The 16728-nt window shown below is 41.3% G+C and overlaps 1 protein-coding gene across 5 annotated transcripts in view; it reads left to right on the forward strand.

The window, feature by feature from the left end:
* Positions 1–16728, forward strand: part of USP54 (ubiquitin specific peptidase 54) — a 97807-nt gene that overhangs the window by 8319 nt on the left and 72760 nt on the right. Inside the window, exon 1 of one of the 5 annotated variants that reach the window (XM_085229905.1) lies at positions 12273–12409. The exons of the other annotated variants lie outside the window; for them this stretch is intronic. The gene's annotated coding sequence lies outside the window, so the exon portion shown is untranslated. Of the gene's footprint in view, positions 1–12272; positions 12410–16728 lie in introns of those variants that run through there. 5 annotated transcript variants of the gene reach the window in all.

Here is a 16728-nt window from a genome sequence, read left to right on the forward strand (position 1 = left end):
TGACTGATCTATGAAAGCTTCCCCAAAAATAAGGCCTCGTATTTGATTATGTTGGCTCACAATGTCAGAGGTGGATGTTGGTGGGATGGCAGTAGGGGCTGAACCTTCCTGCCAGTGTTCCATTACATGTTGTTGCCACGTGACTCAATGGTATCTGGCATGGAAGTGCCTATGAAGCAGAGGTGTGTAACGGAGTGCCTCTATGTGGAAATAGCTGTGCCTGTTGACATTCATTGATGCTTACTGAATTTTGTTGGAGACTGAACAGTGGATGAGAGCACAGTGAGGTGGTGGGTGGTGCATTTCGATAGTGATGACAGTGGGGTACCTCTACTTGTACAGGTGTTTATGAGTGCAGCATGCAGGTTCTTGCTCGTGGGTGGTGAAAATGCATTGCTAATGGTGGTGGCTGTGTTGGAAAAAATAGTGTTTTGTGGCTGAGAATTCGCTCTATCAAATAATTTTATTGTGCTCTTTGTATTTGTTGCGGTTTCCATGGAAAGAGGAGGCATTGCTTTTGGAGGGACCTGCATAGTAAAAACATGATAGCATTAGTGGAACACTACACATACAAGTCTAGACAGAACTAATATTGCAACACTTGAATTCTGGCTTTTGAAACATGATATTATACCTTTTTATAGGAATCATGGGAACTTCCTGAAAAAGCTGTAGGTGAAATAGGTATGTGCATCCATTTTTCCTCATGTCTTTGCTTTTCAAAGCAAAATCTAGTTACTTATTAGTTCCTGAAGTGTTCTGCACTGTTTGCTATAATCATCCAAATCACTTTGGAGACAGAAAACAATGTTCTTCTGCCTCAACAACATTCACTTATGTCTTTTGATTTCTGAATTTGAGGAGAGAGAGGAAGCATATGCATCTGTTTGCTAATTATCTACATGTTTCTTGGAAAAAGCAGTGCCTTTCTCTAATCTTCTTTTGACTTATTGTCACAGCTTGTTTATCTTTTGGCCCTGTTGGCAGATTGCTACATTTGAAATCATCGTTTTGAAAACTGAAAGTTGGAATGAGAAAACTATATCAGAGCCAAAAATCCATGTGACATTTTTATAAAGAAACACATCTCAGTGGAGGAAATATCACTATCTTTCTGTAGTTTTAAGGCAAAATTGCTTTGGAAATTCTTGAGTCATCAGGGAAATTTTTCCTCTATTGCTGTAGATACAGGAGAAATTATATGAAATTTAGAGTAGGATGAAGTAGAGCAGCACTTGTGATCTTAATATCTGTTCTGCATCCACAGCGAAGTAAGCTCTCTTACAGGCAGAAGTTTGTCTAGAAGGAATTTCTGTGACATCAGCAGCTGTTACAGCCTTAGGCTACAACTCAAGATTGGAAATATGGGCATTTTTATATCTGGAATCTGTTCTCTTGTGCTTTCTGACTTGTGAATTTCTCACTGAGTGGAGTAGTAGGAAAATGCGTTTGCTGGAACCTTCTGATTTCAAGGTATATCCAGGGTGCCAGCACTGAAAGCTTTGTGTTCTGAAGGATGAGGGTTTTGTTACTTGGCTGCTTATTTAGCTCTTATTTTTTGATCAAAAATGTAACTTTGCTTAGTAGAAGAACTGATCAGGTAAAATTGAAATGGCATAAATTTTTGAGATTTACTACTGAGAAGCAATAATATTATTTAAGTAATTGGAGGATTAATTTTCTAAGTTTACATATTTGGACTTTATGCTAAGTCTGCCTCGTTTATTAAGTATGGTGACGTAGCTTGCTTACTTGGTTCTTTCAGATACTTTGAAGTAAGGTAAAAAAAAATACAGAGAAAAGTAGAAGTGTGGTATTTTGGCTTCCAACATCTGTGAGCCTTTGTGCTGCATTTGCTCTTCACATCTGATTTTTTTCTGGACATCTCGGTGAGAAATGCAAGAGCTACCACTATGGGCTAGAACAAGAATCTGCTTAGTCCATTGCCTTGTGCTGGTAGTAATCAGTAAAGGGCTTTGAGGCTGTCCTCCAGTTCACTCATTTTATGCTTCTGAAGCTTTAAACTTTCACCATTCCTTTTTTTTTCTTTTCCCACTGATTGCCTCCCAGAGCAGCTTTATTTTCAAGTTTTATGGAGTTCTGTTCCCCTGCTTGCCTGCAGTCTTATGGCAGAGTTGTAGATAGTCATTCTTTTAAGTTTATACCTGTTGCTAATGATGCCCATATATTTGAACCTGCCTCCTGTGTTTGATCCTACCTGCCTTATTGTTTTAATGTGTTGATAGACTGATAAGTGACAACAGTGAGGATGGCTATTTATGAGTTGGCTTGCTTACTTCAGGAAGGGATTTTGGTTAGGGCTGCATCACTCGTACTGGTCGAGCAGTGTGAGCTGTGATCTAAAAAATACCTAGGGAGAGATTATAAAAACTGAGGCAAATCTAGAATGCCATCTCTTGTTAGCCACTTGGATTTTGTGTTTGTTTGTTTGGTTTTTATTATTTCCAGCTGGCAGTATAGGGATATCCTGAACTAGTACCTGCATCCATAAAGTAACTGTGTATTGCTTCTGATGAGCCTGTCCTCCATTAGCCAGCCTAATCTTTTTGAACTAAATTGTATTTTGACTTAGACGACTTTCTGTGGTAGGGAATTACACAATCTGTGATATAAATTTGTTCCTCTATCCTTGTTTCTTTAACTTCTGGCCTCACAATGTCTTTGCTTGGCAGATCACACTAATATGAAATAACAGAGTCACTCATGATATCATAGACCTCCCTCATAGACTCCCTGGTTCTCTTCTTAGTTATCTGTTCATCTTTTCGTGCTGGATGTTTTTCAGTTCTACCTTAGCATTTCTGGGCTGAAATGGCACAAATTCCATATACGTGTATAAGAGTAGAGTGTTAGAAGGGTAATGGCTTTATGCATGCACTGCTTGTTAATTTTCTGTGCTCCTTGAAGGTCTCTGTGAGGTCTGTCTGTGGGATCATGTGACCTACGTACAGTCTGATGCATACCAATTTTTAGCACAATTACCCGAAGTCTGTGACTGCAGCCTTGCTCTTTGTGGGGCACGGCAGCCATTATTGGGAGTGAATTAGTGTTTAATGATCCCACACAGCCTTTTAGGTTCTTTGTGCAAGGCGGCTGTAGTGAGGCAGCATGTTGTCAAAGTTCTGTCTTTGCCCTGGCTCTAGATTAATTCTTGCTGTGCCCAATTAAGCAGGACTAATGAACATCTGTGTCTTCAGAAGTAATAATGTTGACAAAAGTTGTGTTTACTCAGTAAAATATAAGCACATTTTTTAAACTGTTCTGTGGAAGTTATCTAATTTTTTAAAAGTGTAATCAGTTTAAACTTTGCATTTTCAGAGTAGCGAACTTTAAAGCTGCGGAACTGTTGACTTATTTAAGGGGAAATGAATAAACGTAAGAGCAAGTTGACAGGTTCAGTTTATTTGGTGAATGCAGGCTGTTGCATGAGATAGAAATGTGCTTTTTTTCCTTCTTATTTCAGTAATCAGGTTTAGTTCGTGTTCAAACAGTTAAGCATGGGTGAGTTGGCATTATGAGAAAAATGACAGCACTTAAAATTTGGGGGGAATGGCCACTGCAACTGTAGTTTCCATTCTGTCTTTATTGCATCACTTTCTATTCCAGCTTTCCTGTGAATTGCGTGTAGGCGTTATGCAGGCTTATATTCACCGGAATGGGGATTGACTTCTTTTTATGGTACTGCTCCTTTGCTGGGGTGGATGTCCAGAATTAAGGCTTTCTCTGGCAAGGAAATGGCTGAAGATTTATTCATCATCTTTGTTACATAAGCAGGCAGTATTCTCTTGCTGTTTGAAGTTTAAAATTCATTGAGATAAAGTCAGCTCTCAGAATGTTTTTTCACCTTTTGTTTTTTGTGGGAATGCTACATTGTGCCTTTGGCCAGAGATCTCAACAAATTTACTCTAACATGGTGTTACACAGGTAAGCAAAATGGATGGACACAGAAGCTTGGTGTGCTGGAAGATGTTAGCATTGAACCAGAAATAGAATTCTGGTTGTTCCAGTGCTGTCACATCACTGGATGGGTGAGAAAAGGAACCAGACCTTGCATTGTCTGCCTTCTTACAGAAATAATTCATTTCTTCACGTGGGGAGGTTTTGGGTTTTTTTTTTTGTTTTTTTTTTTCCATTACACTGAGTTCTTAAGAATTAACAGAAAATCCTGCTGGTGTCTCTTGTGAGGATATCTATATACAAGAGAGAATTTAGATTCAATTCAGATGCTGACCTGCATATTACAGTCTTTCTCTGGACATAGATTAATCAGCAGTAATTATTTCTGGTTGTAAGTTCTGACTATATATATATAGAGACAGGATGAAACTGAGCTAAAATCAAGTGTGAGCAAACATAGTGTATAGAGCTGAATACAGATAGTAAATGGGACTGAATTCCAAATATGATTGTGAATAAAGCACAAAAGCTAATCATGTAGTAGACTGGTGAACTTGATATAAAAGGAGCTCTTAAATTTTTCCAAGCTTAAAGATGATGTTAGGAGCCTGCTTCAGTGTCTCTTCCTACTATTTTTCACAGAATCACAGAATGGCCAGGGTTGGAAGGGACCTCAACCCCCCCTGCCACATGCAGGGCCACCAATCTCCCCATTTAATACTAGACCGGGCTGCCCAGGACCCCATCCAATCTGGCCTTGAACATCTCCAGGGACAGTGCATCCTCAGCCTCTCTGGGCAGCCTGTTCCAGCACCTCACCACTCTCTCTGTAAAGAATTTCCCCCTGACATCCAACCTAAATCTCCCCTCCCTCAACTGAAAACCATTTCCCCTTGTTCTGCAGTTATCAACCCTTTCAAAGAATTGATTCCCCCCCTGTTTGTAGGCTCCCTTTAGGTATTGAAACGCTGCAAATTTTTGTTTTCAATGGATGGATTTTCAATGAATAGCTGTGACAAACAAAGCAGCAGTGGAAATCAAATCTGCAAGGCGAGCCTCTTATCATGTTGAGTTTCCTGAACACATTAAGTTCTTGAGCTCTTGGTTGGAATTATTATATTAAGGAAGCTACAGTAATTAGTAATCTATTTCAATTAAAAGAAAATCAGACATGCTTGTTATTTAGTGTCACTTTCAAAATGTATTGAATGCCAGCCCACTTTAAATTGGCCGATAAAGTGGAATCTAATAGTGATTGATGTTCAGTATTGCTAACAGGATCAATAAGAAGCACAGTTTCATTTGTAACATTCTTGTTAGTTTCCAATACTTTCATCTTTGCGTGCCTAAAGCAAAAAGCAAACAAAAACCCCAAATCCCACCAACTGAGGCCTCAATATTTGTTCGTATAACTTTACTTCATCAGGCAAATAATGGTGAGCTGTCAATCAGTGACAGAATAGTTACAGTGTTGGTCAGTATCTTATAAAGTCATGATAAATCAGTGTTTTAGCATCATTCTGCTATGGGAGGCAATCCAAGTTATGTCTAGAATAGCATTTTTTTCTTTAATAGCTTTTGTATTTGTACTACTACCCGAATCCAATCAGATAATTTCCAAAAGCTAAATATTAATTTATCATCTTAACTTAGAGGTAATATTTCCTTTCTTCAGCATTAAACTGGCTAGATTATTTTCTGCTTTTTAAGAAGCATTACCATAAAATTCTACAGTGTGTCTGACAAAGAGTGGGCAATCTTAGGAGGGCTATTTAATTTTTAAGATGCGTTTTGTCTTAATTTTGTATTAATTTGCAACTGTATTACTTTGCTCTAATTTTTTTAGGTCTCTGCTGTTTATGCCAAGGTGAGAATTTTATTTCTTTTTCAATAAAGAATTAAGAATTCAATATATTCAATAAAGAATAAAGAAGGCTGTGAGTATGCTTAGCGCTCACAGAAGATAATGAAGGGTTTTCTGGTTTGTCTAATCATGGTATGTTTTTGTGAAAAGGAAATAAACAGTTTGGGTTCATGATAAATACCCTTCAATAGATTTGAGAAGGCGTAGATATTAGTCATCTGGCAAAAATCAGCAGAGTTGTGCTGGAGCTGCTGCTGTCTTTAAACTTTTGTCTTCCTCTCTTTGTTGCTATTTTGGAATAATGAAATTGAACATCTAAATTTTAAGCTACCACATATGCATATTCTATAGTGAGGCTCTGTTCTTATGTGGTTGCATTTTGGCTGATGGCAGCGAGAAACATTCCTAAGTGCGATGGTGTAACAATGCAGGAATGCACAGAAGGCTCTCTGCTTTTGTGCGGTGCGCAGTCGGAATAAATAGATTGGTAGAAGCAAAACATCTACAGTATCGTCAGTGTCAGGTTTAAATCTAGTCTGTATTTGCAGTCCCATCTTCAGTGTTTTGCTGTCTGAGTGCAGACTCTGTATGGCCTTTGAACTAGAGATAACCACCCAGACCGGACGTGCCTGCTCTGCCCTTGCACCTTCCCGGGAGGCCTGCCTGGCCTGTGGGCTGCTCTGTGCTGCTGCCAGAGTGCTTCTACCTGCGTGACTCTGGAGTGTCGCTTTTTTGGATAGGCAGCATGATTTTGTAAGATATACTTGATGGCACGTACTGTGAAAATGTCTTCAAAACATAAGCAGAAGAGAGAGATAAGTGAACAGCAGTTAGCACAAGAAGAAAATAAAAAGCAGAGAGGACATGTAAGTTGGATGGCAAGTCCATAGCTAGCTGTAGCACTTGCACAGGTTGTTTGTTAGACTGAACCTGGTGAATTGCATCCTGTGACATACTTAAAACAAACAAAAACCCTCTCTCCCCAGTTGACCAAAGCTACCTCAGTACCTGTAGCTGTTACTGAAGATGCTGGAAGATGTGAAAATGAAAAGCAGAGGCAAGGAAGGAGGCAGAGAATGGTATAGACTATTCCTTGTCTTCAGCATTTTGAGCAAATTATTGTACTAAACTCATGTAAACAGTACAAGCCTCTGAAAGACAACAGCATGAGTTAGAGTTGCCAGAAGTTTAGAAATAAATCATTACACCAGTTGAATTTTCTTCAGTAACATGATAATAAGGCCTGTGAATTGACAAGAAAATGTTAGAAAATGTTAGTGAATGTTAGTATCTTAATCTTAGTGAGGTCTTCGACACTTTTTCATGCAATAATCTTAACAACAAGTGAAGAAATGTGTCCTGAAAGGAAGTACAGTAGAGTAGGAGTGAGATGTGTTGCATGACAGTGCCCAGTGGGTGGCTATTAATGATTGTCTGTCAGAATGAAATGCAGTATTGAATGGGGATCCAGCATGGTCTGCTGCATCTGTTCTTGTTCTGGTTCACTTCAGTGTTTTCATTAATGACCTTGGTGACAGAATAGAGAGTGTGCTTACCAAATTGTTTCACTAAAAAATGCCCCCAAACTTAAAAGGAAAGCAGATATATAGGGCACGACTCCAAAATTATTTGAAGAAAATTGAGAAAGATAAACAAGAGCAGTTAAGTACTACTTGGTAGCAGAAATTATGAAATATAAGAATACAGAGCAGGCAGCAAGTAAATAGGAGACAACTCTCCAAAATTCTTACCATTGTGGGAGGGGAAGCGTTGCATTAGGAGGGCTGAACATGAATGTAGCATGTAAAACATAGAAAATTATCTTTTTATTACAGAGAAGACTTCAGTTGAAGTATTGTATCTACTTTAGGCAAACCATTCAAGAAGGTAGAGCTCAGCTAACCGGAAGCAGAATCATCACATTATTTATTAAATAAAATATACTTATTTTGTGAGTGTGGAAAATTGAGTTAAAAAAAAGTTGACAGAAATAATTTGAATGTGGGAGAAGAGAGGTGTGCAAGCTCCAAGAACAGAGCTGGTAATGTAATTTTTTTCAGTGTATATAAAGGCTGAGGGAGGAGATTTTGAGATGCATGACCCTGAGAGGCAGGGCAAGACAAATTCACCTAAAAATTTTCAATTAGGTCTTGGGCAAGGAGCAAAAGATCCTATTGCTAAAATAATTGTTGCTTCTCAGAAGACATTTCCTTTAACTATGTTTGGAATAACACTATTTTAAAACTGGTCAATGTTGTAGATATTTCTTGGCTGTTTTTCACGTTAATGATTTTAAAAACTGAACATGTTATGAATGGAGATGATTTACCTGAGACAGCACCCCGTAGGCACACCTATGATGAAGACAGCCTTCTTACTGCTGGTCCTGCTTTTAAAGTCTCCTCCTACCTCAGCAGCCTTCACTTTGCTGTTGTTGGCTGCATCTAGGTGCATCACACAAGATTTTCAGCTTTCTCTTCCTACATTATGGTCTTGAGAAGCATAGTTAATATTAACTTTTATTTCGTTCTCATTTTCATAATGACTTCAGTTGTCAGTCCAGCACTTTGGGGACTCAACATATAATTATCATAAGAAAACAAGGAGGGTACTATAGGTAATTGTTTTGTTTATAACATCATTCCCAATTTCCATTGCGAATTTCTCCACTGAAAAATGAGCGCAGCCTCAGTTACCTGAGGCTGTAACATGTGTTGTTAGCATACTTCAACTCTCTATTTGCATTATTATACCCTAGAACGCACTTCTTTAATCATCACAGTTGGAAATTACCTTGCTTAGCAATTTTAGTTCCTATTTTCTCAAACAAAAACAAGTGATTGCATGAGTCGAAGCCAACAGCCTGTGTGCAGTGTAGCAAGCCAAACCTGACTTCTGTGCCTGAGAGTGGAATTTGCATCAGCTTCAAGCAATTTTTAATAGAGCTTTTTGTTTAAGTAAATATGAAGTAAATTCCATGATTTCAGTGTTCCTTCTATTAACTCACTGTGTGTTGCTTTCAGTTAACATTTTTTTTTGCATTTGTTTTTGTATTATTACTTCACTGCCATTTTGAGATGTTTTTGTGTGGGAATGTGGAAGTTTTTACAGCTGGACAAGAGGTGAGGAGTGGCCTTTAAATGCAGGGGAGGTGTCTGATGTGGAATCTTTATGGGCCAAATGTCTCGTAACATCCTACAGAGTTTTTCCTTCTTTGCAAATCTTGCTTTTCAAGCTGGGAGATTGTGTTCATATTATCTCCAAGGGAAGTTATAGCTAACATTGATTATTTAAATGTAGCTTTCTAGTTTCCCAATAAATACATGGGGAAGAACACGCAGATCTGTGCTTGCTCAGACTCTGGTCATATTTAAATGATGTTCCTTTAAAATGTGGAAGCCGGATATTGTTACTCCAAATTGAAAATTTAGAGCTAACCGTATGAATCTAGCAAATGATGTAGATACTTGGAATATATATGTTCCTTACTGTAACAGAATGCAAGGTAACACTGCTTATTGCTGATGGATGCTTGGTGATAAAATTATCTTTCAAAGATATGCCAAAAGATGCCGAAGTCTCTGGGATTACTCCAGTAGTGTGCACTGGTTTAGGAAGGATGAGATGGCTATGTAGGAAGAATGTATAATAGATACGTACCATGGTATAGAAAATAAGATGTTGCAACCTCGTGGACTAGCTCTGAGCAGTACTGATGCTTCTGGATACAGATGGAAAAACAACATTTAGTGCGATTCAGAGGATCTGAGTGAGAAAGCTCAGGGCTGAGGAGCACAGAACACTGCCAGGTTGTGCCAGCTCCCAGGGTCAGGCACAGGGCAGCTCCTCCTGTGCCTGGCAGCCAGAAGCACTGCAGCAGAGGACTGCTGGTCATTGACTAGCCTTCTTAGTGCTGGGTTCTGTGACAGGGAAAGACGATGCTGAGCTGTGTGTGATGTGACCGAAGTCTGCTATGCAGCGCCTTTGGTCTGAGCAGTAGGCAGGGACTAAGAGGTTTGGAGCACCAGTGAAGGTTTGTTAGGACATGGTACAGGACAGCTTAAAGCCTCTCTGCAGTGGTCAGTACGGCGAAGCTTTAATACCAGTTCAGACTTCCCACACCATTTGCATCACAGAAGGGCGTTTCTCCTCTCAGATGCTATGCAGCAACCTGGCATTTTTCTTTTATTTTGTTAAATTACAGCACTAGGATACATAATAGAAGCTTTATTTGTAAGCATAATTAAAATATGATGTTAACAAGACTCTGCAGAATTACAGTTCAAACTTGCAATTTAGTGAAGGCTCAAAATATCTAAAGTTTGAGTAATAGAACTTCAATTGTGAATGAAGTGGAGGAAAGTCGATACTTAACAGTGCAGTGGGTGTTGGTACGCTTCCAAAATGGGATGTGGCTTATCTTTATTGTAAGAATATTAATGCTTGAAAACATGATGGTTGATAGATGTGAAAACTGAGTCAATAAATTTGTCAAATTCTTGTAGTTTCCTAGCTGTGTCTGCTTCCTTGAGCACAGACCACCATGCTAAATTGCAGTGCTCTGTTACTGTTCAGCAGTGTGAGGGATTTTTATGCACATAAACATGGACTCTGAGACAGATACACCCATTTTCAGTGTAAAGTGGAGTTTGAACTGTCGCCTTGCAATTAAGGTAAATGGAATAGATTAGAAACCTAGTAGCTAGTGCTCTGAAATGACATCTACTTTTTTAGTTACTGACATTTGGAATACTATCAATAATTAAAGTCGTTTTTTGGAGATATTCTTGAAAATAAAACCCCACTGCATGTTTACTGTTGGTGTGTTGGAGAGTGAGATGCCAAATCGAAACTCACTAACGAGCAGCCAGCCCAGCTTTCAGTGAGCATTGTTTCTTGTAATTATAGTGTAAATACAACTGATCATTCCGTACTGTTTCTCAGTTTTGAATGATAGATGAAAGAGCAAAAAGCTTTTTTTTTTATTTATTGTTTGAGACAAGAGAGCTGAGGATATCTGCTGGTTCTGAAAGTGTTTTAACATTTGCTGTTTACAGTCAATATCAATTCAATTAAGATGATTTAACCACTTAAAAAAATAGCATTAGCATATGTCAACATAAAACCATGGCAGCATATAACTTCTGTCCAAGTGCAAGAAGAACATCTTTGATGTGAGGATATAATATAGTGTCCCAAAGTATAACTTGGCCAGCACTACCTGAAGGCTGCCTCTCCACAGGGCAGCGCTGATTTGGATAAGTGCAGGTATGACTGATGGTAGAACCAAATTAGTAGGGAGACTTCTGCAGAATCAAGGAATTGTCTGGAAATAATTCTTCTGTATTAGTTGGCCAGCGGGTGATGTTTTCTCCTGTTGTGATTTTGTCTTTGATAATCATATGTAAGACACAGACAGCGTGTGTGGGAACTGGGGAGGTAAGGCACGTGGCTTGGTGCTTTGCTGGTGAGGTGTTGGGGCAGGCACAGTGGGCCAGATTTGCACAAAGCTGCCCTGGCTGCTGGAGGAGGTGGCAGTTAATCCTGGGAGGCAATCTGGTCCAGCAGTGCCGTGCTAATGGAAGTGAAATTAAAATAATAACTTTAAAAAGTGCCCAAATGGCTGCACGTTGAGAACTGTCAGCAATCTCTCCTTGGCATGAGAGAGGCTAACGTGTTTTTGTGATCAGGTATATTGCAATGCAACATTTTCTGTGCAGTTTGGCTATATAAAGGAGGGTGATGCAGTAAGAGAACTACCGGCTGTCTTCAGATTTGATTCTTGCATAGGAAACCTTTGTATTAGTTGCCATTTCCCACTTCCATGTTCCGTGGCACGTGCCTCGGTGCTGGTTCTCAGGCTGTCGTCCTCTGGCACGTTTCTGTGATAGAGGCGATGGCTGAGCAGGACGGGGCAGGAATATGATTGGTTCTGGTTAGGGAAGGGAGCGGGGACAGCAGGTTGATTTGTGCCACTTACTTTTAGAGCGGTGCTCATGTGCCAGCTTGCGGCAGTGCGAGCCCGCAGTTGTCTGTTCTGTGCCATGCTGAGCTGGTTGATTCCTTCCGGAAGCTGAAGTACCTGTCTGACATAAATGTGAGCGCTGTTTTCTGCTCGTGGCTCTACACCTGACGCTGACAGCATGCCGACAGACACTGCCTTTTGGGGGCAGAAGAGAACAAGGGTCTTCAGTTGGTTCAAGAATCGCCGCTCTTGGGTGTGGTGTCAGAGAGGTGCGCCCGGCTTGGGGGTTTCCTTCCGAGGAAACGAGATAAAAAAGGGGAGGCGATGCATGCGGTATCCTGCCACCACCTCTCAGGTGTGCAGCCGCGCAGCCCCCAGCGAGCCGCCCGGGTGGCGGCGAGGAGCGCGCAGGGGGGCTTCCGCTGCCCGACCTTTCCCCGGCGCCGCGGGACTCGGGCGGAGCTCCCCGCAGCCGCGGGCCTTCACCCGAGCAGGCGCGGCCCCTTTAAGGCGCGACCTGCCCTGGGATCAGGTGCGCGGCCGGAGCGGTGACGTCACCCGGCCGGAGGCGGGGCTGAGGCTGCCGCTCCCGCGCTCCCCGCGCCGCGGGAAACGGCGGAGGCTGCGCACGTGTGCGCGGTGCGGCCGAGCCCGGCCCGTAGGTGAGATCGCGGGACTGCGAGAGGGAGCGCCGGCGGTAGAGGGGGCGGGCGGGGCTGCGGGAGGTGCCGGCGCCGATGCGGCGGGAGATGCCGGTGTGGGGCGCGGTCCCGGAGGCGGTGAGCGCGGCGGGACCGGGCGGCGCGGCGGCGGGAGGGGAAGGCGATGGAAGCCCCGGGGGGTGCGGGAGCTGTAAGGGGCGGGAGCGGGGCGGGAGGGCTCCTCTTGCGGGTCCGCTGCAGCCTGTGCTGGTTCTCGTGAACGGGTTTCTGCGGCATAGCGGCGTTGTGCTCGCTGCTGTATAAGCCAGAGAATGATTTTCTCCTCCAGAAAACTACAGTGACAGAACGTGCTTTGTGCATGGCGCCCGATTATTTTTTTCTCTCGTTCTGTGAATGTGTATATATATATATATATATATATATGTATGTATATATATTTATGTATGTATGTGTGTATATATATGCGTTTTCTTTATACGGACATACGCAGCATTATACGTTCTGTTTGCACGTACCTGTTTAAACTGTTGCTGAGCTGGCTAAGCATATACTGGATACTGCCTTCACTGCTTCTGTTTTTCGTGGAGGCAATTATGCTGTGTACTTATTGCCCTTCATAACAGCGTGATTTTGCGTTGAACTTGTGATAATTTGGTAAATGAAGGCAGGGAAAATACAGGTGGCAGTATTACCAGGAGGGCTGTAGGGCGGCTCACAGCTGCCTTCCCCCTGGTGCCAGTGATGAGATTGTGGCCACCTCCAAGAAGCAGATGATGGCTGTGCCCCTGGCGGAGAGGTGGCAGTGCCTGAGTGCATAAAGGAGTGATTCTGCTGGATCTGCCTGCACCTGGGAGCTGCATTATTGAGGTGAAGGCAGAGCGCTGGCTGTGGCCTTTGTTGTGGGTGTCTTTTTTTTTTTTTTTTTTTGGTAAGGATGGAAAAGACATCAAAATTGTTTTTAAACGTTTGTTTAATCTTTGTGCTAAATAGACTTTCAGACTGCAGTTCTCATTTCTGCTTTATTCTGTTCGCTTTACACCAGATATGTTAAAATAGTCAGAAAGGACTACTAAAAGAAAAATTCCCACTCGAGAAATTTTGGATGCAGATAAGATTGACAGAATGGCTTCTCATTTTCTTTCATAATATAAATTATGAAGTGAATCAGGACTTCCTCAGCTTTGTCTCTTGGCTAGCTCTCTACTAGTATTCCTATGCTAACAGAGTAGATTGGGACTTCTCCTGAAGCCTTAAATTGGAAAGGCACAGGTCAGTTTTCCATCTCTTACCGTACTGAGTTCATGCATTAGCTTCCAAAGCAAACTTAATTGGAAGTCTATGGAACTGGATTCTGGAGTAGCTCCTCTTTAAAATAAAAAGACTTCCATGTATGGCTGTATGTAATTGTCATGGTGCCTGCCATTTTTAGTGTTGAATGTACACCTAGAAATTCCTCTCTTCTGCAGGTTTCTTTCATCTTCTGCCTTGACAGTGTTTCAGTCTAATCAGTATGCAGCAGAAGTTGTTTTTGCTGTCTATATATAGATGCTGATGTTCATACTTGGTATTCTGTTTTGCTCTTTGTAGCAGGCATCCTGCATGGTATGGAGTCTGCATTGTCCCTGGTGACTTGTGTCAGCAGTGGGATTCTTTAAGGGACTAAGAATGTTAATTGAGCATGGTTTAAGATGAGTGAAGTCTTTCTGTTTGGATATACTGGTGCATACTTGTGTTTTGTGTGCTCCTCACATATGGGGGCAAGGAACCTCTGAGTGTTTGTCATAATGCTTTAGTGTTCAGCTAATACAACTTCTTTTGCCCTACTTATATAGAGAGTTCTGATGTTCTGTCAGGAGCGGATTTGTAGTCTGAAGAGAAGATGCAGCTTTAGGATGCCAGACAAAGGTGAACAGATAAGTCCTCCAGGGCACATCAGGATTAAGCTGCTGAGTGAAATCTGCTCAATTACTTTTCTACCTGAAAATCTCCTTAAGTAGGTGTGTTTTATCACTGTAGCACCTATTATTATGATGGATGTGGCTTTCTGTGGAATTTTGGTGAGCGGCTCATTGTTTCTTCTAGAGGGAGTCAGCTGTTTCTGTCCTCCCTGAAATTGTTGCTTTAATGCTTGGTGATATTTCACAGTCTTAAGCCACTTTCATCTCACTAGCTCTGAAACAAACTCGCCTCTATGTGGTTGTATATATAATTGGAAAAGTCACTGGATCCTAGGCTTCTGCAGCAGGTTTGTAGGTGTGAGCAAATTAAAGGAATAGTGGCTGTTCTAATAGAATATAGAAAATGCTTCAAGGTGGAAAGAAAGGTAATTAAAGAAATGCTGTTGCTTTTCTTTATAGTAGCTGTTTATTTGTTGTTGTTTTTTTTAATAGAGGAATCATTTTAATGAATTGCAAATTTAAAATTGGTTTTAAAGTATTTATATATATATTTAATAGTATATATATTCATTGATTAGGGTGATTCCTGAAATTGCCTGTGTCATGGACTTTTGTTTTCCGCCCATCAATATCATGCTATGGATTTTAGTGCTCTTGGGAGTTCTGTGCTATACATCCCGACTGCATGTCAATCTGCCACGGTTCAACTGTAGGACAGACACTAAAAATAAGACACAGGAAAATAATTAGGGCAGGAAATTTAAAATGATGCAAGATAAAATGTTATGAGTCTCCTTACCTTCTTCATAACCACAGTTTTGTGATCTTCTTTTTTCTGTTGCTGAATTGATACAAAAGTAAACTAGCAAAGCCTAGAAACTAAAATATCAAAGGAGACAAGTTAATATGAGTAAGGAGAATTCGCTGGTGGCCTTACTTTCACTTTTGGTGTCATATGGACATAACTAAGTTTCCAAAGTGAATTTTCCACCTCCAACTTGTCATCTCCTTTTTTTTTCTGTCAGATGAGAGCTTGAAAGCATCACTTAAGTTGATGCAGGTGCTGAAGCAATCTTGCATAATTGTCTGTCTTAAGATTTTTTGCAAGCCTCAGTCAAGCAGCACATGATTGCAGAGGTCTTAGTATAGAAAGGATTATAGTTTGGATATCATAGGTTTTTGTCACAAACTTCTTTAATGATTGGGAAAAGTAGATATGGAGTGATCATTCCAGTTACACTGATCAGTGCCATGGCTGCTTTATGTGAGGAAAATTACTTTCCTGATTCATGACTTGGTCAAACTGTAAGTGAATTCTTGAATGTCTCAGGGTTGTATTTTAAGCCACAGTAGATTCCTTTTCACAGAATCACAGAATGGCCAGGATTGGAGGGGACACCAAGGATCACAAATCTCCAACCCCCCTGCCACATGAAGGACCACCAACCTCCCCATTTAATACTAGACCAGGCTGCCCAGGGCCCCATCCAATCTGGCTTGAACACCTCCAGGGACGGGGCATCCCCAACCTTTTATGAGATAACAGATGTTATGCTCTGTCTTGTGGGCCATAAACCAGTGGTTTTTATCCGTTTCACCTGTGCAGGCAACAGAAGACCTGTCTGTGGCTTTGGAATGGCCCGGAATCGCACTCGTTAAAAGGATTTGTGTTTTGATGGAAAAGCAATAATGGCTTGGTTAACAGGCATCTGTAACTTTGCACATTGCTGGTAGTCAGGAAGACCTTTTACCTTCTCTTTTTTGGTACGGTATTTATGAACTATTGCTTTGGATCTGATTCATGTACTGAGGTGGAAATCACAAAACCCAGGCTGGATTTGTGCAACACCCGTGTTTTGCTGCCGCTTGGAATAAGCACATAATAGAGTTGCTCTTCTTGTGCCAACAAGAATGCAGTTATCTGTGGTATTTGTGGGGTCCCTCTTTGATGCAGAGTGGATTTGGTTGCTGCCAGTGTTTCTCTAAGCATTGCATTCTGACTCTTGGTGGCCTCTCACACCTCCCTGTGCTGCAGCTACTGTGAAGCACTGTGAGTTACTGCCAAAAGGAAGGCTGGGATCAGTGAGCACCTCTCCACTATCCAAACATATATGAGAAAGAAGACACGTGGAGAAGGTGGACTGTATGCAAGCTGTTTTTACATTTAGAGTTGTAAACAGGCCAGATTCATTTATCAAACCTTAAGCTTTCACCATGGAATCACAGTGATAGCGCTCTTGCTAGCCATTGACTGGACTTTGTATACCGAGGAATTCTTTCAGTTTGGTGCTCTCAGGAAGATTTTAAAGCCAGTTGAGATTTTGATTTAGACTACAGGCTGTTCCTCAAATAATGTAACTGGCGCTGCCACGCTGAGGCATCCCGCACAAATACTTCTAGGAGAAGCACTGAAGAGCAGAT

This window comes from Meleagris gallopavo, chromosome 8, assembly GCF_905368555.1.
Source record: "Meleagris gallopavo chromosome 8, MGAL_WU_HG_1.1, whole genome shotgun sequence".
NCBI classification, from domain to species: Eukaryota; Metazoa; Chordata; class Aves; order Galliformes; family Phasianidae; genus Meleagris; species Meleagris gallopavo.